We start from the raw sequence: 23,019 nt of genomic DNA, 5'->3' as shown, positions 1-23,019 counted from the left end.
CGTCGGTCGTGACACGTTCTCCTGCCTCCCGTGGCCGGCTGTGATGCCGCGGAGTCCTCACCGCCCCTACTACTCCCACCGCTAGTCAGGCCATCCCTCTACACACCCGCACCCCCTATTATTCTGCAGCGACAGCAGCCTCACACCGTAGCCGAACCAGTGAACCCTCGTACTCCTCTTCGCATGAGCTTCCACTGCCGCGTCTTCCCCGGCTCTGCGCCGTCCCCTTCCTAAGCCTCGCTATCGTCCATCTCCCTAGTGCCCTCGGCGCGGTGTGGTCAACGTGGTCAAGGAACGACTTCCATCAAAAGAGTATTATACATGGAGAGGCTGACAGATGGGTCCATGGCAGCCGCAAGGAAGTGCCTCCTTATTACGCGCAAAATAATTATTCCTCCACCTGACAGCAGGGACCCACCGTACGGGCCACCATATTTCATGGAAAAATGTTTCCTTGCTGACTGCTGGGACCCACCAGCTACATCTTTGCACGCAAGGAAGTGTGTCCATATTACGGGCAAAAAAACGATTCACCCCCGACTGGTGGGACCCACCAGCTACATCTTCTCACGCAAGGAAGTGCTTGACAGTCGGGACCCACCTGGTCGAAGCGTATGTAATGTTGTCATTCTAGTCGCGAACGTGTATGTACATACTGGTCGATCGGTCTGTCTGTAGGCTGCACCGATGGACCGTGGTCGTGCAAGGAAGGGCACGTGTCGTAGTAGAGGCGCACATGTAGCATGTACACGTACGTACAGGGGCCAGGGTGCAAGAAAGTAAATACGGCCACGTACGTACATACGGACAAGTCTCAAATGCCTACTCGCGCATACGTACGGCCAGGGCTCGTGTACATGGCTCGGTCGGAACGGAGAAACTGCGTCGCCATCGTGTTCATGGGGAGCAAACCACCTGGGTCAGAATGGAATGTGTTGTCGTGTTCATCAGGAGTCAACCGGCTTGGACGGAATAGCCGATGGAAATGAGGCCTAGCATACCGCAGAACAGAGGAAACGGCCTTTTGTTTGATCGGCCACGGTCGAAACGAGATCATGTTCATCGGGAGGGGTCTGGCGTACCACAAAACGGAGGAAACAGACTTTTGTTGGACCTCCAACAGTCGAAACAGGGTCCTATTGACCGGGAGGGGTGTGGCATACCACAAAACAGAGGAAACGGACTTGTGTTGGAGCGCTACGGTCGAAACGGGGGTCATGTTCATCGGAAGGGGTGTGGCGTACCGCAAAATGGGACTCCATGGGATACTGTTCATCTCCACCGTCGACCTCCTCCAGCCTCCACGGGCTACTATTCACCCATCGTCGACCTCCTCCAGCCTCCACCTGCGACTGTTCATCCACAGGCTCCTGTTCATCCAGCCTCCACCGCGCGCTCCTCCATCAGCTACTGTTCAACCAACCTCTCCAAAGGGTCCTGTTCAACCACCCCTCCATGCGCTACTGTTCATCCAGCCCTCGACCGGCTACTGTTCAACCAGCCCTCCACGGGGTCCTATTCATCCAGCCCTTCACGGGGTCCTGTTCATCCACCCCCAACCGGCTCGATCGATCGGGGTCCTATTCAGCCAGAGGCAACACCACGGGGTCCTGTTCATCCAACCCCCCACTAGGAACTGTTCATCCACCCCCAGCAAGGATCATTATTCATCCAAAGGCAGCATTGGTCAGCTTCAGTTAGTAGCAGTAGTGAAGGAATCGCTGGATCGGGTGCAATTAACAGCCATCGATCGATCGCTCGGGTTCAGTAACACGTAGCCTGCAGTGCAATTGCTTGTGTTCAGTTTGGCGGCGCCTCGCTCGGGTTCAGTTACAGCCCAGCGCCTAGCACCCACGCGCGTACGTGTACGAGAGAAACACGCATCACTCGGCCCCCGACCACCCACCGTAACCGGGAACTCCCCGATATTTTCCTCACCCTTGCTTCTACCATGGTTTTTTCCATCATGCACGGCCCAAAGAATGTCATGCAACTGCGTCTCCATCCCGCCCAGGACGAAAAGCTCATTTTCTGTCATGATTTTCTGTCATGGTTTTGTCACAATTATCATCATAGAAGTGTCATAAGCATGATAGAAAACAATTCGTTCGGCCCAAAATGTCACAGATGTGTCTTTTTTTGTAGTGCTTCTCTCAATTTGGAAAGTAGCTCATCAGAGAAATCCATTCCCGTGATGCCTACACCAACTAGAGAGGAAGCTAATGATGATGATCATGAAACTTCAGATCAAGTTACTACTGAAACTCGTAGGTCAACCAGAACACGATCGATACCAGAGTGGTACAGTAATCCTATTCTGGAAGTCATGTTACTAGACCATGGCGAACCTACAAACTATGAAGAAGCTATGATGAGCCCAGATTCTGACAGATGACTTGAGGTCATGAAATCTGAGATAGGATCCATGTATGAGAAGAAAGTATGGACTTTGGTGGACTTACTTGTTGATTGGTAAGCCATTAAGAATAAATGGATCTTCAAGAGGAAGACGGACGTTGATGGTAATATTATTGTCTGCAATTCTCGACTTGTCGCAAAAGGTTTTGAACAATTTCAAAGGGTTGACTATGATGAGACTTTCTCATCCATAGCAATGCTTAAGTCTGTCCGAATCATGTTTGCAATTGCCACATTTTATGAAATCTGGCAAATGGATGTCAAAACTGCAATCCTTAATGGATTTCTTAAAGAAGAGTTGTATATGATGCAACCAGAAGGTTTTTTCGATCCTAAAGGTTCTAACAAAGTGTGCAAGCTCCAGAGATCCATCTATGGACTGGTGCAAGCATCTCGGAGTTGAAATATACACTTTGATGAGGTGATCAAAGCATATGGTTTTATAGAGACTTTCGGAGAAGCCTGTATTTACAAGAAAGTAAGTGGGAGCTCAGTAGCATTTCTAATATTATATGTGGATGACATATTGTTGATTGGAAATGATATAGAATTTCTGGATAGCATAAAAGGATACTTGAGAGAGAATGAAAGTCATCCCCTATGCCTCAGCCATAGGTTCTATAAAATATGCCATGATGTGTACCAAACCAATTGTGTACCTTGCCAAGAGTTTGACAAGGGGGTACAATAGTGATCCAGGAGTAGATCACTGGAGAGCGGTCAAAATTATCCTTAGTTACCTTAAAAAGGACTAAGGAAATATTTCTCGGTTATGGTGGTGATAAAGAGTTCGTCGTAAAGAGTTATGTTGATGCAAGCTTTGACACTGATCTAGATGACTCTAAGTCTCAATCTAGATACGTATTTAATGTGGGAGTAATTAGCTAGATAGCTCCATGCAGATCATTTTAGACATAGAAATTTGCAAAATACATACGATCTGAATGTGGCAGACCCGTTGACTAAACTTCTCTCACAAGCAAAACATGATCACACCTTAGTACTCTTTGGGTGTTAATCACATGGCGATGTGAACTAGATTATTAACTCTAGTAAACCCTTTGGGTGTTGATCACATGGCGATGTGAACTATTGGTGTTAAATCACATGGCGATGTGAACTAGATTATTGACTATAGTGCAAGTGGGAGACAGCAGGAAATATGCTCTAGAGGCAATAAAAGTTGTTATTTTATATTTCCATATTTCATGATAAATGTTTATTATTCATGCTAGAATTGTATTAACCGAAACTTGATACATGTGTGGATACATAGACAAAACACCATGTCCCTAGTAAGCCTCTACTAGACTAGCTCGTTAATCAAAGATGGTTAAGTTTCCTAACCATAGACATGTGTTGTCATTTGATGAATGGGATCACATCATTAGGACAATGATGAGATGCCCTTCCTACTGTGGTGGCTACTCCTATTTATAGAGGCTCTGGTCCTCTTCCCAAATATTGAGCGGGAAGGGAGCTAACAACGGCCATTTTGAAGGGGAACATATAGTACAAGTTATCCTGACTAAAGTTGGTCTTCGACTGCCAAAGGCACTGGCGATGACGCCGTCTTGGGCTCTACAGTGACCTCCGTCCTGCCGCTCTGCTGGTCTTGGTCTTGTTGCACCGAAATAGTAACCTTCGCTTGATGCCTCGGTACTACGCGCCTGTGCTTGCCCCCTTTGCACCAAAGAGGAAACAAGGACACTGGACAGGCCGGCGCCACCTGGCGCCCGCCTGGCCTCGATCGTCATGGCTTGCATCCCGAGTACCTCTCGAGGTACCCCTGCCTTGATCTCTCCGCCTCCTCGCGAGCCTGCCTGGCGAAGACGCTCCTGAGGAAGCCTTGTGTCGTCCGCCCCGTGAGGCTTGGCCCCTCGCGAGGGTCTTGAGCTTGAGTTGATGAAGATGGGTCGTACTGGGGCACTCCTCGAGCCACGCCGCAGGCTGCAGGCAGGCAAGTCTGGGGACCCCCATTCCCAGAACGCCAACAGTAGCCCCCGGGCTCAAGGCGCGCTCGGACTTGGCTTAGCGGCGAAGCGAAAGGGCAAGCGCGGAGCGCCGCGGGCCCCAACAGCCTGTGGCCTTGGTCGCCGCGTGGCGGTTGATTGGACGTGGGCATCTCCGCTCCCCCACGCTGCCTCGGCAACTGCTCGATTTGACGAGTCCCTGCATGCAAAGATGGGTCATGATTACCTGTGATCGTGGAGGCCGACGGTTGGCCTCCTCTGGACTATAAGTACGGCGAGGCGTGAGCTCCCGTAGTCCGTCTATTTGCACTCCACCCACTTCTTCTTCCTTTCTTCTCCTATATCTTGCCGCCAATGGCACCGATTCCCCGGTTCTCAGCCGAGGAGAAAGGGAAGGCCCCTCGAGAGGGGCCCGACCCGCTCCCGCCGAAGAAGAGGCTGGTCCCCAGCCACCGTGACGAGGTTGCTCGGCCAAAGATGTCGAGGCCTTGGTATGAGTGGCAACCCCCAAGGTTTCCGCTACCTTTGTATGCCCGGGCCGGGGCCCTGGAGAGGAAGACACCGAGCGGCATCGCCTGCACCGTCGGCGGCGGCATCGAGTTGTGGCAGTGCGCGCCATCGCCCCTGGAGTCCACGCCGCAGACTCCTTTCGCAAGATCGTTCTCCACGCCGCCATGCCTCCAAGCTCCTGGATATGCCTTCATCCTTTCCTTGCCTTCGAGATGCTGCCGAGGGGGCCTCTTGAGCTTTGGCTACAGCACACTGTCTGTGGTACCCCAGCGACTGGAGCGGAGGTCGAGGTCGTCGCTCCGGGCAAGGTTTACATGACCCAGGGCTGGGGCGAGATCGCCCGGGTCTGTCGAATAGGAGGTGCCCTCGTGATTCATCTCGAATACGATGGCGCCTCCCTGATGCTCTTCAAGGTCTTTGACACGGAAGGACGCCAGTTGGAGTGCTGCCCCAGAGGAGGAGGCTAGGATGTCGACGCGGCGAGGGCTAGACCTGCCACCTGCTTCCCCAATGGCTCCTCCAGCAGCAGGAGCGATGCTTGGGAGTCCAGCGGCTCTCCTGAGCTATCGCGACTCCGGAGACAAGCGATGACAGTTACAAGCCTCCGAGCTCGTGCCGCGTCCGGAGCAAGGCAGCTGCATCAGGCTGCTGACGCGGCTGATCTGGATGGTGTTGGCGCTGGCGCTTGGCGGCCCACTGTTGATGATGGCGTCGGTCGTGGAGGCGCGTGTAGTTAGGGCTCCTTAGGATTCACGTCTTTTGTTTCCTACGAGGAATCAAAGAAGTACCCCGCGGGGGCATGTAAAGCGTCTGTTGTGTCTTTTGATGATATTTATCCTTATCATGGAGTGGTGCAAGATGCTTGTCCAGTCTCGGCTCGGTCCCCCCTTTCTAACCTCGCGACGGCTTGGTGCTCTACGCTGACAGGTCCCGGTCCCTAGGCAGGCTTCAGCCGTCGCTGGTATGCCAGGTCGTGATGCCATGGTCAAGGATAGGAGGTGAGCGGCCCGATGTCCAGTAAGAGCCCCTGAGGCGCGATGCTCAGAAGGTCCCCTTTAGCACCCAAGCGGCCGCCGAAAGGTGAGAAAGGAAAGCAACATCGCCGTCACAGAGCTGCATTGAGTGGAGGGTTTGGTGTCGCATCAATTAGCTATTCATGGGGTGAGACTTATCTTAAGAGCATGGAGCCGTTCCTTTGCGAGGTGTCGGACTTGCGCGTCGGCAGCTGGGATGTCGCTGGGTCAGGCCCTCATGAGCTTCTCCTCCCTTCCCCGCGCTCTCCTTCGTGCTCTACGTCGTCAGGTCCTGGCCCTCGAGGGAGCTCAGCTGTCGCTGGTATGCCAGTCGCGATGCCATGGACAAGGCCAGGGGTTGAGGGCTGGAGAGCCAGTAAGAGCTCCTGAGTCGCGATGCTCAGGAGCCCCCCTTTTAACACACGAGCGGATCACATGGGCATGGTTGGAAAAAGCGGTAGGCGTAAGCGAGGCGGTTGGTCTTTGCCTAGTACCTAAGGGGTGCCTAAGCGCCCTAGGCGCAGCCTAGGCGATTATGTAATTTTTACTATTAGGGTGTATATTTGGTTATTATATGTGCACTTTATTAATTTAGGGCATATAAGTATGTTAACGACCAGGTACTACGATTGGAATATGGCCCTTTTGGCATATCAGTGCAATATGGCATGATTTCTCGCTTGGGTAGACAATTTCTTACTTGCTCTGCCTAGACTTCTGCTTATGCCCTAGGCAAGGCGTTGGGCCATTGCCTAGCGCCTAGGCGTGCCTAAGCGCCTCCTACGCACTGCCTTTTCCAACAGACCGCACGGGTGAGGGAGAGAGAGGGAGCTCGCGATGCCCCCCACGTTATTCCTTAGGTGGACCTTGCAAGCCAACACGAGAGAAGCAAGGGTTGCCATTACGATTGCCGGTCGACCATTGGTTGCTCCGAGAGTAGCGAGGGCACTGAGGGCCTGGTGAGGTAGCGCTTTGTGGGGCTGCCGCGGGCCAGAGCTCGACCACCCAGATTTGTCGACGTTGCAGGGATGGACCCATGCACAAGCATCGTGCCAGTGCGAGCGGCTCCAAAGTTAGGTGTCAATCGAGCAGACGATGATCATAGGCAGGTCAAGTATGCAAGGCGAATCAGCTTAGATAAAAGCAGGAGTGATACATGCCACTGGGTCAGGCCCGAGCGGCTTGGGGATGATGCAGCCCGAGGGGTGCCCCCAGCAAGGTAAACTAAAGACATAAGCAAAAGGGATACATGCCACAGGGACTGGCCCACGTGACCTGGGAATAATGCAGCCCTGGGGGCACTCCCAGCTGAGATGAAGCTCGAAAGATGTCACCTGATATCATTATAGAGCGGGGGTTGGAGCAGCTGACGATGCGCGGTGAAGAAGCCGATCCTAACGAGCCACCGGAGCCCTGAGCCTCGGGAGGCTCTGGGGGTCCGGGCGGCTCCTCAAGGTCCATCTCCATCTCTGCCTGGAAGGAGCGGTGCCTGACCCCCTGAGGTTCCAGAATGCTCCGCATCAGACACTGATGGACTGCAGCTGTGTTCGGCAGGCCGAAGGGCATGTGAACGTAGTTGTGTGGTGGACCCTCGCAACGTCCCACGCGTGAAGGCCAGAAACGCTCCTGAGATGCGACTCGGTTGAGCCCTGGGTAGTCGATGCAGACACGCAACCCGCCATCCTAGCCTAGATGGGGGCCTACGCCGGGCAGGCAGCGATCGCCTCGCATGACTCTTGATTCCTGCAGCTCCTGAGTGACCTTGGTGACGAACTCCTGAGGGTTGGGCCTTCCTTGACCCATGCGTTCCTGAGGGAAACATGCCGTGAAGCACGCCTCCAAGTGGTGCCCGAGCGCCTCCCTCGTGACCTTGGCAAGGCTTGAGGCCCTCCAGGAGAGAGCCCCCGAGCCTTGCCCGAGGAGGGCGCCGAGCGCGCCTTCCTATGCGATGGAGGGAGGCGCCCTTGGCATGGGCGTAGATCCTGACGCGGCGCCTCTGGAGATGCCTGCCTCCTGAGGCCTTGAGCTGGGTGATGTCTTCTTCTTCTTAGGAACTGCCTCGGGAAGGTTCCCACTCTTGCTGTCTGTGTCCTCGAGAGAGCACACCACATCTTTCTCTTCGTAGGGGACTGTGATGACTCTGCCGCTTCTCGACATCTTGAGGACATTGTAACCGTGGTGGGTCACTGCCATGAACTTGGCCAAGGCAGGATACCCGAGGATGGAATTGTATGGCAGGCGAATGTGGGCAATGTCGAAGTCGATGAGCTCGTTATGGTAGTTCTTGCGCTACCCGAAGGTGACAGGGAGGCGAACCTGCACTATTGGGGTGGTGGAACCGTCAGTGACTCCTGAGAAAGGCTTGGTTGGCTGAAGCTGATCATATGGCACTTGGAGATTGTTGGACATCTCGACGGACAGAATGTTGAGTCATGTGCCGCCATTGATGAGGGTCCTGGTGACTTGCACATTGCTGATGATTGGGGAACATAGCATTGGGAGGACACCGGCTGTAGCCGCACACTTGAGCTGGTCTGCTGAGCTGAACATGATGGCATACGTGGACCACCTGAGAGGGCGCGTGGCCTCGACCTTGGAGAGGACTACGTTCACCTCGCGAGCGAACTGCTTGAAGATGCATTGAGAGCCTGGGGCCTACGCACCGCCCAGGATGCAAGCGATAGTGCGCGGCGCCTGGAAGCCCCCAGCCCCCTCGTCCTGATGATGGTCGTCATTCCTTCTTGGCGGTGGTGGCAGAGGAGGAAGGCCTGCGTTGCCCTACAGGCGATCCTCGCAAGGCTGATCCCTCCAAGCCCCCTCGCGGGCCTGGTCCTGCCAGCGGTTCTCGCGAGGGCGGCCACGCCACTCCTGGCGAGGGCCTCGGTCGTCCCATCGTCCTCCACCTCTTCCTCCTCATCGGTCGTAGCCCCGATCGTTGCGCTCGGGGCATTGACCGATGCGTCCTTCTCGCATGGCCCTAAGCTCTTGGCATTCGTTTGTGTTGTGGGTCTCGAGGTCGTGGTACACGCAGTATCGGCCGCCCTTGGATGACTCCGGCTGGTCCCTGCCGCACTTCATGTCTAGCTCTGCTGCGAGCACGGCTGCTCCTTTGCGCTTCACGTCCTTGGCCTTGGTTTTCTTATCTTCTGGGTCAGCAGCTGGGAGCTTGAGAAGGGAGAGGCGCCCTTCCTCAGCCCTTGCGCACTTGGTCGCCAGGTTGAACAGCTCCAGAGAGGTGCATAGATCCTCGTGGATCTCCAGATCCTCCTTCATCTTGACATCACGGACGCCGTAGGAGAATGCCGAGATGATGGCCTCCTCAGTCAGCTTGGGAATCTTGAGGCGTGCGTTGTTGAAGCACTGCATGTACTTCTGCAGGGTCTCTCCAGGTTGCTGCTTGATGCAGCGCAGGTAACTCACGACCGGAGGACGGTCGCGAGTGCCCTGGAAGTTGGCGTTGAAGTGGGTGCGCATCTCGTCCCAAGAGGAGATCGTGCCAGGAGGCAGGTTCAAGAGCCAGGTGCAGGATCCATCTTTGAGCGCCATGGGAAACCAATTCGCCATGACCTTTTCGTCTTGTTGGCCGCTTCGATGCCCAGCTCGTAGAGCTGCAGGAACTCTGTGTGGTTGGTAGTGCTGTCGTAGCGGGGAGGCAGATCCGGCTTGAACTTGCCTGGCCAGGCGACACTGCGAAGCTCAATGGTGAAGGCGCGGCAGCATGCGGTGGCCACCGGAGCCTTTTGCTGATGCGGGTCTTGCTCCTGGGGATTCCCATGTGCCGCTGCCAGGGGCAACGCGGGGTCTTGACGTGCCGGCGCAGGGATGCGGTCTTGGCGTGCTGGTGCAGGGAGCACGCGAGCACCTTCTTGGGGACGAGGGATTTCTTGGCAGCTCCTTTCTTGCCGCGCGGGCGCCGGACGCGGTGGGTCTCGTCCAGGGGCCGCACGCCTTGGAGCCAGGGCACCTTCTTGGGGAGGAGGTGGCAGAGGCATCTCCTGAGCTGCGTCGCCTACGTAGGACGGAGGGCGAGGCGGCGAGAGGGATGATGCAGGAGAGCCCCCTGTGGCGCTGACGAGCTGGGTCATGCGAGCGAGCCACTCGTCGTAGAGGTCGTCGACGGGGAGGTAGTGCAGGAGTTCGCGTGCCAGGAGCAGCGCTGCCTGCGCGTCCGTGGGAGCGCGACGAGCGTGTGACGACGAACCAGCTGGGGTTAGCGATGGAGTGGCGGTGCGGCCGTCCCGCTACACCGAGGGATGCAGCAACGACGCATGTTGCTCATTCCCTGCCGGGCCGGTGGCGCCGTTGGCGGCAGGCGACGGAGAACGACGGGGAGGCCCACTGACGGGAGCCGTCTGGGCAATGCGGGCGGCAAGAGCAGGCCGACGCTCGGCACGAACTTGGCGAGCGTCAGCCATGGATGCGGCGAACGATCGACGTGGAATAGTGGAAGAAAGATTCCGGCGCACCCCTACCTGGCACGCCAAATGTCGGATATCGGGTTCCGGCTAAACCCTTAAGGTTTGAACTCTGGGGTGCGCGCGAAGATCTTCCCCCTGCCGATCCACGCCCGAATGCCTCGCTACGGATCTAGGCTACACGATGAACAACAGAAGGGACACGGGGTTTATACTAGTTTGGGCAACTGTTGTGGTTTAATACCCTATTGTAGTTTGTGGTGTGGTGGATTGCCTCTGGGGCTGATGATGAAAAGTACAAGGGAAGAACAACCTCGCGAGGGGTGTTCTTGTGCTAGTGTTCTGCTTGGGGAGGGTTCGACCGATTGATCATGAGATGCCCTTCCTACTGTCGTGGCTAGTCCTATTTATAGAGGCCCTGGTCCTCTTCCCAAATATTGAGTAGGAAGGGAGCCAACAATGACCATTTTGAAGGGGAACATATAGTACAAGTTATCCTGACTAAAGTTGGTCTTCGACTCCCAAAGGCACTGGCGATGACGCCGTCTGGGCTCCATAGTGACCTCCGTCCTTCCGCTCTGCTGGTCTTGATCTTGTTGCACCAAAATGGTAACCTTCACCTGATGCCTCGGTACTTCGCGCCTGCGCTTGCCCCCTTTGCACCAAAGAGGAAACAAGGACACTAGATAGGCCAGCGCCCGCCTGGCCTCGATCGTCATGGCTTGCGTCACGAGTACCTCACGAGGAACCCCTGCCTTGATCTCTCCGCCTCCTCGCGAGCCTGCCTGGCGAGGCCGCTCCTGAGGAAGCCTTACATTGTCTGCCCCGCAAGGCTTGGCCCCTCGCGAGAGTCTTGAGCTTGAGTTGATGAAGATGGGCCGTACTAGGCCACTCCTCGAGTGTCAGGACCCCGACTCAATGCCACATCGATCTAGCATGTAACACCTCATATCACTTTGCGGCCTCACGCACGGTATTCCCACGGGTGTCGCCTTACCTTTGCCCGGGACCGTTTGCGCCTTTTGGCACACGTATATGACAGTGTCGCTAGCATCCATATGATAATGAGCCCGGGCTGACATGGCTAGTCGTAAACCCAAAGTGGCACAGACTTACAGGGACAGGCATCCATGACCCAGCATCGAACGTGTCGGTCATCAGCGAGTGAATCCAGGCTGTAGCACTGGGCTAGCAGGACTCCGGTGAACCGGGCTGTAGCGGGCTAACAGGACTCCGGTATTCATCGCGTGACATTTCCCCGAAGGGACAGACACAGGAACGAAGAAGGACACATGCCGGCCAGCCTAAGTGTTCCGGAGCAGTAGCAAGCTACCATGGCTCAGTGGAAACACTAGGAGACATTTCCCGGTAAGAGAGGCTACTAAGGATAAACAACTAGATAGCCAGATCCCACACATATCAAGCATTTCAATAACATACACACAATATGCTCGATATGTGCAAATACAACATGGCATCACAACATGACTCTACGACTCAAGTAATTTATTCATTAGGCTCCGAGGAGCGAGACATTACAAACAGGGGTCTCATGACCCAACAATCTGAGCATACAAATCAAAGCACAAGCGGAAGCTATCATGTCTGAGTACAGACATCTATAAATGAAAAAGGCTGAGAAGCCTGACTATCTACCAGATCCTGCCGAGGGCACAAGATCGTAGCTGAGGTAACAAGCTAAACGTCGAAGTCCACGTGGAACTACTAGTGAGACTGAAGTCTCTCTGCAAAACATAAAATAGGCAAACGTGAGTACAAATGTACCCAGCAAGACTTACATCAGAACTAACTACATATGCATCATTATCAACAAAGGGATGGTGGGGTTTAACTGCAGCAAGCCAGCTTTGACTCGGTGGCTATCCTAAACTACGACTGCAAGCGACTCTTTTGAGGTGGCGCACATGAGTCCACATATTCACCATATCAATACACCACTATGGATCCGCTCCCGTCTCCCTACGAGAACGCCATCCATAGCACTCACGCTTATCTTGCGCATTTTAAAGTATCCACTTTCACTTGTCTATGAACTGATATAAGCAATCCAGAAGTCCTTTTCCGCGGACACGGCTATTCGAATAGATGATGTTAACCCTGTAGGGGTGTACTTCTTCATACATGTTTCCACCACTTAGCGTCTGCACACGACATGTGCTCGGCAGACTTCAAGCGAAAGCCGACGTGGGTGTAGACCACGACCTACCTAAACACTCAAGTCTCTAGTCCAGGTTTATCGCCTATTCGGGTTCCATCCATGAGGAGATCCGGCCGGAGTTTCGCTCACAGCCCCAAACGATGTGAACAGGGTTCCCGAGATACCAAACGGGCATCCGGTACACCGTGCCACGTACCTACCGCATCACAGCCCACCCCTACGGTCAGCGCTGTCCACGGCCTCCAGTAAGCTACAAACACCAGAAACTACTTGCAACTCCTGGACAGAGGACGAGGGTGAATAAGAAGTCGAGCGGGGTCATATTTCAGGGCCCAATGTATGGTAGTAGCTGAATCATGGATCACAAACACAGAACTCAGTTCCTAAGGACGGCTTCAATGAGACAACCCACCATGTACTCCTACATGGCCTCTCACCGCTACCTTTACCAAATCGTGTTCACACACTTAGCTCACACACAGTAGGACATGTTCACACGCCTCTGATTCATCCCCGATGAATCAGACCTGACTCAACTCTAAGCAGTAGCAGGCATGACAAACAAACATGAATGAGTAGGCACAACAGGGCTCAAACAACTCCGACTCATGCTAGTGGGTTTCATCTATTTACTGTGGCAATGACAGGTCATGCAGAGGATAAAGGGGTTCAACTACCGCAGCATGTAACAGTTGAATCGGTGTTGTCCTAATGCATTAAAAGAGAGCAAGAGCGAGAGAGTGGGATTTTATCGGAATGAACAAGGGGTTTTTGCTTGCCTGGCACTTCTGAAGATAGCATTGAGTCTTCATCAGTGTCAACGATCGCATCATCGGTATCACGTCTATCGAGAGGGGACAAATACCGGCAACACAGAAGGGAACACAATCAATGCAATGCACAATATGATGCATGATCATGACATGGCAAAATGAATGTGTTTTGGGCTAATGCAACTAGCAACAGATTAAATGAAGTTGGTTTGAATACAAGATTAAAATTCAAACTCCATATGTGATTATTCAAATGCCATTTAATTGATTTGTGCTAAACAGCACCTATAAGTTGTTCTAACATGCATGAAAATGGTACAGATGGATTCCTTGAATTTTTCTGATAATTTTTCATATATAATTTATTTAATTTGGAGTTACGGTTAATTTTCTATGATTTATAGAAGTTTTAGCTATTTTCTGAAATTATTAAATCATTTAAGATTTATTTAAATTCCAGAAAGGAATTATTGCGTCATCATGACCTCATAGTGACGTCAGCAGGTCAACGGGCGCCGTCCAGGTCAAACTGACCTGTGGGACCCATATGTCAGCGTCACGGTTAAACAGGGGGGGGTTTAGTTTAGTTTAATTAAAGATTAGGGCACTAGGGCCCACATGTCAGTGTCAGCAGGGGGGTAATTAAATTAAAATAAACTAAACTAATTAACAAGGGGGCTGGCCCCACCTGTCATCGACCCAGGGGGGGGGGGTCAAACCCCTGGTCAGCAGGGCCTAACCTGCCGGCGGCTTGACGCCGGCGAGGCCGAGACGGTGGAGGCCTTCGGATTTCTTGCTCCGACAGCCAAACGGGCGGATGAGGGCGTCTACGTGGAGCTGGGACTCGCCCGCATCCATCTGTGCAAACGGCAGGGGCTGAGGTGGCCCGAGCTCACCGGAGGCAAGCTCGCGGCGGTGGCCGGAGTTCGGGCGAGGTCGGGGTTGGCGTTAGGGGGCACGGGAGGGGAAGCTGGTGTGTGAGTTAGGTTCCTGGTGAGGTGTGGAGCACGTTGCCGTGCTTGGTAGCTACCTCCGGTGGCTCTGGCCTTGTCCGCGTCATCGCCGGCGGTGAGGAGCTCACGGCCCCGGTGAAAAGGGCGGCTAGCGTGCGGGAACGAGCGCGGGGAGGAGGGGAAATGGAAGAGGAGCTCACAGCGGATCCGGTAGAGGCAACGGCGAGGCCGGGGAGGGGCTGGAGCTCGCGAATCCTCGGAAGTTCGCCGGCGGCCGAAGGTTGGGGACGAGCTCCGGGAAGACGCTACAGGGCTCTCGCGGTCGAATGGGTTGGTGTAGAAGACGCAGAAGGCGATGGTGGTTCCTCTGAACTCATCGGAGAGGCACGGGGTGGACGGTGGCCGCGGTGATGCTCGTCGGCGGCGACGGGTGTGTTTGGTGGCTGCGCGCGAGAGAGCCAGAGGAAGAGAGGAGCTCGGGGGGAGAGTGAGAGGCCTAGGGGGGTGCGTGGCGTCGCGGACGGGGTCCAGGGTGACGAGAGGAAGCAGGAGGTGGCCAGGGGGAAGCAGGAGGTGGCCGAGGCCTCTCGGGCGCGCGCCACGCCTCGCCTCTGTTCGTCCTCCTGGCAAAGAAGGAAGATGACAAGGGGGGGGGGGAAGGAGGTGGGCTGGGCCGGCCAGATGGGCTGGCCAGCTGGGCCGGCTACAGGTAAGTGGCTGAGGTAGGCTTCTGTTCTTTTTATTTTTTTTCTTCTGTTTTGTTTTATTTAATTTATTTTGCCACTGTTTTGAATTTAAAATAATTCAAACAATGCCAAAAACTCCTCTGAATATTTTATATTGCTAAATGGACTTTTCCAAAAGCTTATAAAATATATCAGGGGTATTTGAAATTATATTCTAATTATATGAATATAATTCAAATTCAAATAGCTAATGAATTAAATCCAAAGTCCCAAAAATAATTCCTTAAAAATGTTCAATATTTTGGTTGGGACCAGAACCCTTACCAAAAATTATCAAACATTTAAGAAGAGCATTTTGGAGCAATGAATGAGATTTCTAGGGTTTTTGCCCCTCTTTTATTTAAGTTTTTGAGGCTTCCAAAATTCCCTCAGTTCAAATTTTCAGAATTTAAACATGATGCACACATGAGCTAGCCTAGAGCACTACCAGCAGCTAGGGATGTGACAACTCACCCCCACTAAACAAGAATCTCGTCTCGAGATTCAAGCGTAGGGTAAGATGAAGGGGAAACGCAAACTAGTATAATCTTCACGATCCAGGTTGCACTTCAAATGAACGTTGTTTCGATCACCATCTTTGTCTTGTCGTCTTGTTCTGAGAACTCCAATTGACATGACAATGAGAGGAAAGGGAAACTCTAGCAGGATCGATCTTCTAGAAGACCGAACAACTCACGGAATGAGACATAGAGCCATCTCTCGGGTTGAGACACGAGATACACATCAAGAGGGGTGGAAAGAAACAGATGACGAAGGTTCACTAGGTGGACAACAATTTCACGCTTAAGAAGGTGGTAAACGATTGCCCACGTAGCGAGGAGTTGAGTTGCCATGATACCATGACGAAACATCCTGGAGGAGGGTGATTCGTAGATTATTGCCTTAAGTGGCAAAAGAATTACCTTTGATTCAAAGATCATTGAAACTCTTTATACCAGCCTAAGGCAATCACAAGCGATCATTTGGAGGGGGTCGGTAGAATGGCATACTCGGACTTGGATGATGTGGATTACCTTGTTGAAGACAACGTAATGGATGAATTTGCTTATCACCGGAAATGGAAGAGACCCATGGTAGAATGGCACATTGGCGGTGCAAGCTGGGAACAAAATGCAAATGCTGGGAATGATTCTAGTAACTGGGGAGAGGCTCAACAATAGAGAGTGAATTCACTGTTTGAAAAGGTCATAGCATTGCCGAGGAAACTGAGAGCAAACCCAGTTAGTGCCGATGATAACAGGTAGCGCTTGGGCGTGCTCTCAAGAACTTGAGCATTTCCATATTCATCTAGGTTTTATCAACAACCGCGTCAAGGGTGCTGACAACACAACATACTACCATGATGAATAGCGATGGACGATGCAGATGCGAAGGAGGATAACACTTTCTCAGATTTCACCTTAGCGAGGCCAAGCAAATAAAATCTAGATGATCGACCGAGAGACATTTAGCACTCCGCTTCTAATGTTCTCCTTGATGTGCTAGCGTAACCCATTCATAGATATGGTTTGATATCTAGAACATCAAGTAAAGGTCGGACTTCGGGAGCACAAGAATCCATAAGGAACAACTAGGGAGGTAAATCCTACGAAATCCTTATGGGGAGGTGGCCAACTTCCTCAATCAAGATATTATAATAACAGGGCTACCGGATGGGTGTGTTGGCCACGACATCCACCTTACCGGTTATCGAGAGACCAATATTATAGTTCTTGGGGAAATGTTCCAACCATCATATCTGCCTGAGATTCAGATCTGGTTGGTGTCAGAATATTCCAGGCTCATCGAGTCTAGGAAGAAAAATGAAAGTTTGCAACACAAATCGACGAGATGACGTTGCGAGATTCTCGGGAGATGAACTACGATAGCAAGCTCCAAAACATGAGCGGGTTCTGCTACAAACATGTGAACACGTTGTCCCAGACAAGCATGACCACAAAGTAGTCTTATAATAAAACACTACCGAGTTCAGGAGGGGGAGCCATCATTAATGACATCGAAGTCTCCACGCATGGAAGTCCAAAGAGTTCACCTTGGACAGACTCCTTTATCTTTGAACAACTCAATCACTGGCTTGGTGTGCTAGGATATACATATAGAATGGAGGTTGCAAATCTCCAGACCACAGAATACTTCGCACGTATGCATGACTGACTTGGGATGATTCCAGAGGAAGCAAAACTAACTTTCTCAAATTCACGGCGGCAACTTTCACCAAATGCACGTGTATAAAAGGAAGTCACTCCTTTCATCAACAAATACTTCATGAGCTAGCATGAAGAAAATGCTTTCAAAAGTTTCCAACACTAGCTTAATGTCCAACAAAATCATGGAGGAGATAAGGATGTTGTCAATGGGCTCAACAACAATTCATCTGGGTTTCCTTTTTAAAAGGAATTCCATAGTTAAGTGAACAAGTGATAGTATTGGTCAGGCCAAAGATGTAATGGTGTATGCTCGAGGGATCAACCACGAATAAGACAACATTACGAGCATCATTGGTACTGATTTGATTTGACGATAGCCCACACTCAAATCAAAGGATTGATAAGACAATAGGTCCAGCAACTGATCACAGGGACCAATCGATGAAGATATCATCTTTCTTCAACACACACTACACAAGATTATCCCTTTGGAACGAACTAAGTCAGGCAAGCTTTTATCCTCCAACTCTCCAAGTTGTTGTCTAGCTTAACCAACTAGCTCCAGGATATCCAACATAGATTCTTGGAGAAAGGGTGGTTCACAAGAAACCAACTTGATCACAAGCCCAACATAACAGCCAGGAAATAACCCGGTAACGCTTCCAAGAAGATATTTGGAAAGTCACGAACCACCGGTATGTTACTAAGCTCGAGAACAATCTTGCCTTTCAGGGCAAGACGATATGATCAAATGAGCGAGGACTTGACAAAATCCTAACTCATCAATCGAAATGTGCACCAGGAAGATGGACAAGGTAGCACGATCAATCTTAGAAGGATGATTCAAAAACCAACACGCTAAGAATGAAATAATTGTCCTTTAACTACCAAGCAACGAGGTTGCTAGGAGTATTGATTTCACACATCACGATTCACTTGTCGACATTCCGGTTATAACCACACGGAACCGAGGAATGAGTAATGATGGCGAGAAGTATCACTGTACCAATAGTTCACAGGATGGTGTGCAATTCCTATAACAATCCCGATATAAAATATGTAATACTCCAAGGTAGAGCAGAACAAAAGCTGGATTAGCAATTTGATCTGCGGAGCACAACTTCTTTGACCCAATCCTGGATATGGATGAGGTACCGGAGTTTGTTTCTCCTAGTCATTCCGCGATAGAATGGCTTGACGGACCACAAGAGTAATAGGCATCGATAAACGAATGCACGCATACTCTTGACTATCAATTGATAGACGAAGGTCAGTAGACAACTAGAGAGGGACAATTCAAAGGAACATATAACTTTTGAGTTGTGGATGCGTAGATTAGTATGTCAAACCAGGTTCAACATAATTCTTCCGGATAACCCATGCAGAAAGATTGAGCTGGCAGAGTCACAATATAGCATGGAGAACTCATCAAGAGCACTCTGGTTGTGATCGTTCAGTTCAACGACGAACTTCTGCCATAAGTAGTTCATGGTATTTGGAAGAAGAAGATACCACGGACTTCAAGGACTATCGCAAAGGTTACTAATAACCTAAGGGAGCTAGCAATTACTATCAACATGAAGTAAGTAGGGTGAATCTCGGGTTCAAAACCCAAGGAGTAGAATACCTACTACTAAGTGGCATCACGGGATGCTTTCGAGAATAAAAGCCAGAATCATCACACTGGGACACAAAACATGGCTAGACTACTAGATGATCCCCTGAGACACCTAGGGTCATAATAATATCTCCAACATATATGTCAAGGTAACGGAGTACCTCAACTCACTGATTAGTGTGGTTAATCTGGCCCATGGGAACATTGAAATGGGAAGAAAGGATTTGCAAATGCTTCAAACTATTTAGAAACCTGGGATGACTCGGACAGCATAACGGCTATAATTGCTCAAAAAGATTTGAGACAATCACAAAATGGTGGCATAACCACTCAGGAGCACAATATCAAGGTTTCGAGATCAACAGTTAACATACAGAAGATAGTAGGAACTGAACTGAGGCTTGAATCCAACAATCTTATAAGTCCACTGATTAGTAACGCGTGATCCTGACAGAAAGAAGAGATAGCCTAGTTCTTAATCCCTGTAGAAGAGAAGATGATGACTCAGATCAGAGGGCCATGAGGTATAAGGAGTAAAAGAGCCTTACGTTCCATCCCACAATCAATTCCCTTACATATAACTAAGAATTTCTAGACTCAACTTCGACCAGTTTGGCTTGGTAATCCTACAGGCAGTCAAGCTCTGATACCAATGCTGTCAGGACCCCGACTCAATGCCACATCGATCTAGCATGTAACACCTCATATCACTTTGCGGCCTCACGCACGGTATTCCCACGGGTGTCGCCTTACCTTTGCCCGAGACCGTTTGCGCCTTTTGGCACACGTATATGATAGTGTCGCTAGCATCCATATGATAATGAGCCCGGGCTGACATGGCTAGTCGTAAACCCAAAGTGGCACAGACTTACAGGGACAGGCATCCATGACCCAGCATCGAACGTGTCGGTCATCAGCGAGTGAATCCAGGCTGTAGCACTGGGCTAGCAGGACTCCGGTGAACCGGGCTGTAGCGGGCTAACAGGACTCCGGTATTCATCGCGTGACATTTCCCCGAAGGGACAGACACAGGAACGAAGAAGGACACATGCCGGCCAGCCTAAGTGTTCCGGAGCAGTAGCAAGCTACCATGGCTCAGTGGAAACACTAGGAGACATTTCCCGGTAAGAGAGGCTACTAAGGATAAACAACTAGATAGCCAGATCCCACACATATCAAGCATTTCAATAACATACACACAATATGCTCGATATGTGCAAATATAACATGGCATCACAACATGACTCTACGACTCAAGTAATTTATTCATTAGGCTCCGAGGAGCGAGACATTACAAACAGGGGTCTCATGACCCAACAATCTGAGCATACAAATCAAAGCACAAGCGGAAGCTATCATGTCTGAGTACAGACATCTATAAATGAAAAAGGCTGAGAAGCCTGACTATCTACCAGATCCTGCCGAGGGCACAAGATCGTAGCTGAGGTAACAAGCTAAACGTCGAAGTCCACGTGGAACTACTAGTGAGACTGAAGTCTCTCTGCAAAACATAAAATAGGCAAACGTGAGTACAAATGTACCCAGCAAGACTTACATCAGAACTAACTACATATGCATCATTATCAACAAAGGGATGGTGGGGTTTAACTGCAGCAAGCCAGCTTTGACTCGGTGGCTATCCTAAACTACGACTGCAAGCGACTCTTTTGAGGTGGCGCACACGAGTCCACATATTCACCATATCAATACACCAGTATGGATCCGCTCCCGTCTCCCTACGAGAACGCCATCCATAGCACTCACGCTTATCTTGCGCATTTTAAAGTATCCACTTTCACTTGTCTATGAACTGATATAAGCAATCCAGAAGTCCTTTTCCGCGGACATGGCTATTCGAATAGATGATGTTAACCCTGCAGGGGTGTACTTCTTCATACATGTTTCCACCACTTAGCGTCTGCACACGACATGTGCTCGGCAGACTTCAAGCGAAAGCCGACGTGGGTGTAGACCACGACCTACCTAAACACTCAAGTCTCTAGTCCAGGTTTATCGCCTATTCGGGTTCCATCCATGAGGAGATCCGGCCGGAGTTTCGCTCACAGCCCCAAACGATGTGAACAGGGTTCCCGAGATACCAAACGGGCATCTGGTACACCGTGCCACGTACCTACCGCATCACAGCCCACCCCTACGGTCAGCGCTGTCCACGGCCTCCAGTAAGCTACAAACACCAGAAACTACTTGCAACTCCTGGACAGAGGACGAGGGTGAATAAGAAGTCGAGCGGGGTCATATTTCAGGGCCCAATGTATGGTAGTAGCTGAATCATGGATCACAAACACAGAACTCAGTTCCTAAGGACGGCTTCAATGAGACAACCCACCATGTACTCCTACATGGCCTCTCACCGCTACCTTTACCAAATCGTGTTCACACACTTAGCTCACACACAGTAGGACATGTTCACACGCCTCTGATTCATCCCCGATGAATCAGACTTGACTCAACTCTAAGCAGTAGCAGGCATGACAAACAAACATGAATGAGTAGGCACAACAGGGCTCAAACAACTCCTACTCATGCTAGTGGGTTTCATCTATTTACTGTGGCAATGACAGGCCATGCAGAGGATAAAGGGGTTCAACTATCGCAGCATGTAACAGTTGAATCGGTGTTGTCCTAATGCATTAAAAGAGAGCAGGAGCGAGAGAGTGGGATTTTATCGGAATGAACAAGGGGGTTTTGCTTGCCTGGCACTTCTGAAGATAGCATTGAGTCTTCATCAGTGTCAACGATTGCATCATCGGTATCACGTCTATCGAGAGGGGACAAATACCGGCAACATAGAAGGGAACACAATCAATGCAATGCACAATATGATGCATGATCATGACATGGCAAAATGAATGTGTTTTGGGCTAATGCAACTAGCAACAGATTAAATGAAGTTGGTTTGAATGCAAGATTCAAATTCAAACTCCATATGTGATTATTCAAATGCCATTTAATTGATTTGTTCTAAACAGCACCTATAAGTTGTTCTAACATGCATGAAAATGGTACAGATGGATTCCTTGAATTTTTCTAATAATTTTTCATATATAATTTATTTAATTTGGAGTTACGGTTAATTTTCTATGATTTATAGAAGTTTTAGCTATTTTCTGAAATTATTAAATCATTTAAGATTTATTTAAATTCCAGAAAGGAATTATTGCGTCATCATGACCTCATAGTGACGTCAGCAGGTCAACGGGCGCCGTCCAGGTCAAACTGACCTGTGGGACCCATATGTCAGCGTCACGGTTAAACAGGGGGGGTTTAGTTTAGTTTAATTAAAGATTAGGGCACTAGGGCCCACATGTCAGTGTCAGCAGGGGGGTAATTAAATTAAAATAAACTAAACTAATTAACAGGGGGGCTGGCCCCACCTATCATCGACCCAGGGGGGGTCAAACCCCTGGTCAGCAGGGCCTAACCTGCCGGCGGCTTGACGCCGGCGAGGCCGAGACGGCGGAGGCCTTCGGATTTCTTGCTCCGGCGGCCAAACGGGCGGATGAGGGCGTCTACGTGGAGCTGGGACTCGCCCGCATCCATCTGTGCAAACGGCAGGGGCTGAGGTGGCCCGAGCTCACCGGAGGCAAGCTCGCGGCGGTGGCCGGAGTTCGGGCGAGGTCGGGGTTGGCGTTAGGGGGCACGGGAGGAGAAGCTGGTGTGTGAGTTAGGTTCCTGGTGAGGTGTGGAGCACGTTGCCGTGCTCGGTAGCTAGCTCCGGTGGCTCTGGCCTTGTCCGCGTCATCGCTGGCGGTGAGGAGCTCACGGCCCCAGTGAAAAGGGCGGCTAGCGTGCGGGAACGAGCGCGGGGAGGAGGGGAAATGGAAGAGGAGCTCACAGCGGATCCGGTAGAGGCAACGGCGAGGCCGGGGAGGGGCTGGAGCTCGCGAATCCTCGGAAGTTCGCCGGCGGCCGAAGGTTGGGGACGAGCTCCGGGAAGACGCTACAGGGCTCCCGCGGTCAAATGGGTTGGTGTAGAAGACGCAGAAGGCGATGGCGGTTCCTCTGAACTCATCGGAGAGGCACGGGGTGGACGGTGGCCGCAGTGATGCTCGTCGGCGGCGACGGGTGTGTTCGGTGGCTGCGCGCGAGAGAGCCAGAGGAGGAGAGGAGCTCGGGGAGAGAGTGAGAGGCCTGGGGGGGTGTGTGGCGTCGCGGACGGGGTCCAGGGCGACGAGAGGAAGCAGGAGGTGGCCAGGGGGAAGCAGGAGGTGGCCGAGGCCTCTCGGGCGCGCGCCACGCCTCGCCTCTGTTCG

Source organism: Triticum dicoccoides, chromosome 4B (assembly GCF_002162155.2).
Source record: "Triticum dicoccoides isolate Atlit2015 ecotype Zavitan chromosome 4B, WEW_v2.0, whole genome shotgun sequence".
Taxonomy (NCBI): domain Eukaryota; kingdom Viridiplantae; phylum Streptophyta; class Magnoliopsida; order Poales; family Poaceae; genus Triticum; species Triticum dicoccoides.
This window is presented reverse-complemented; position numbering follows the sequence as displayed.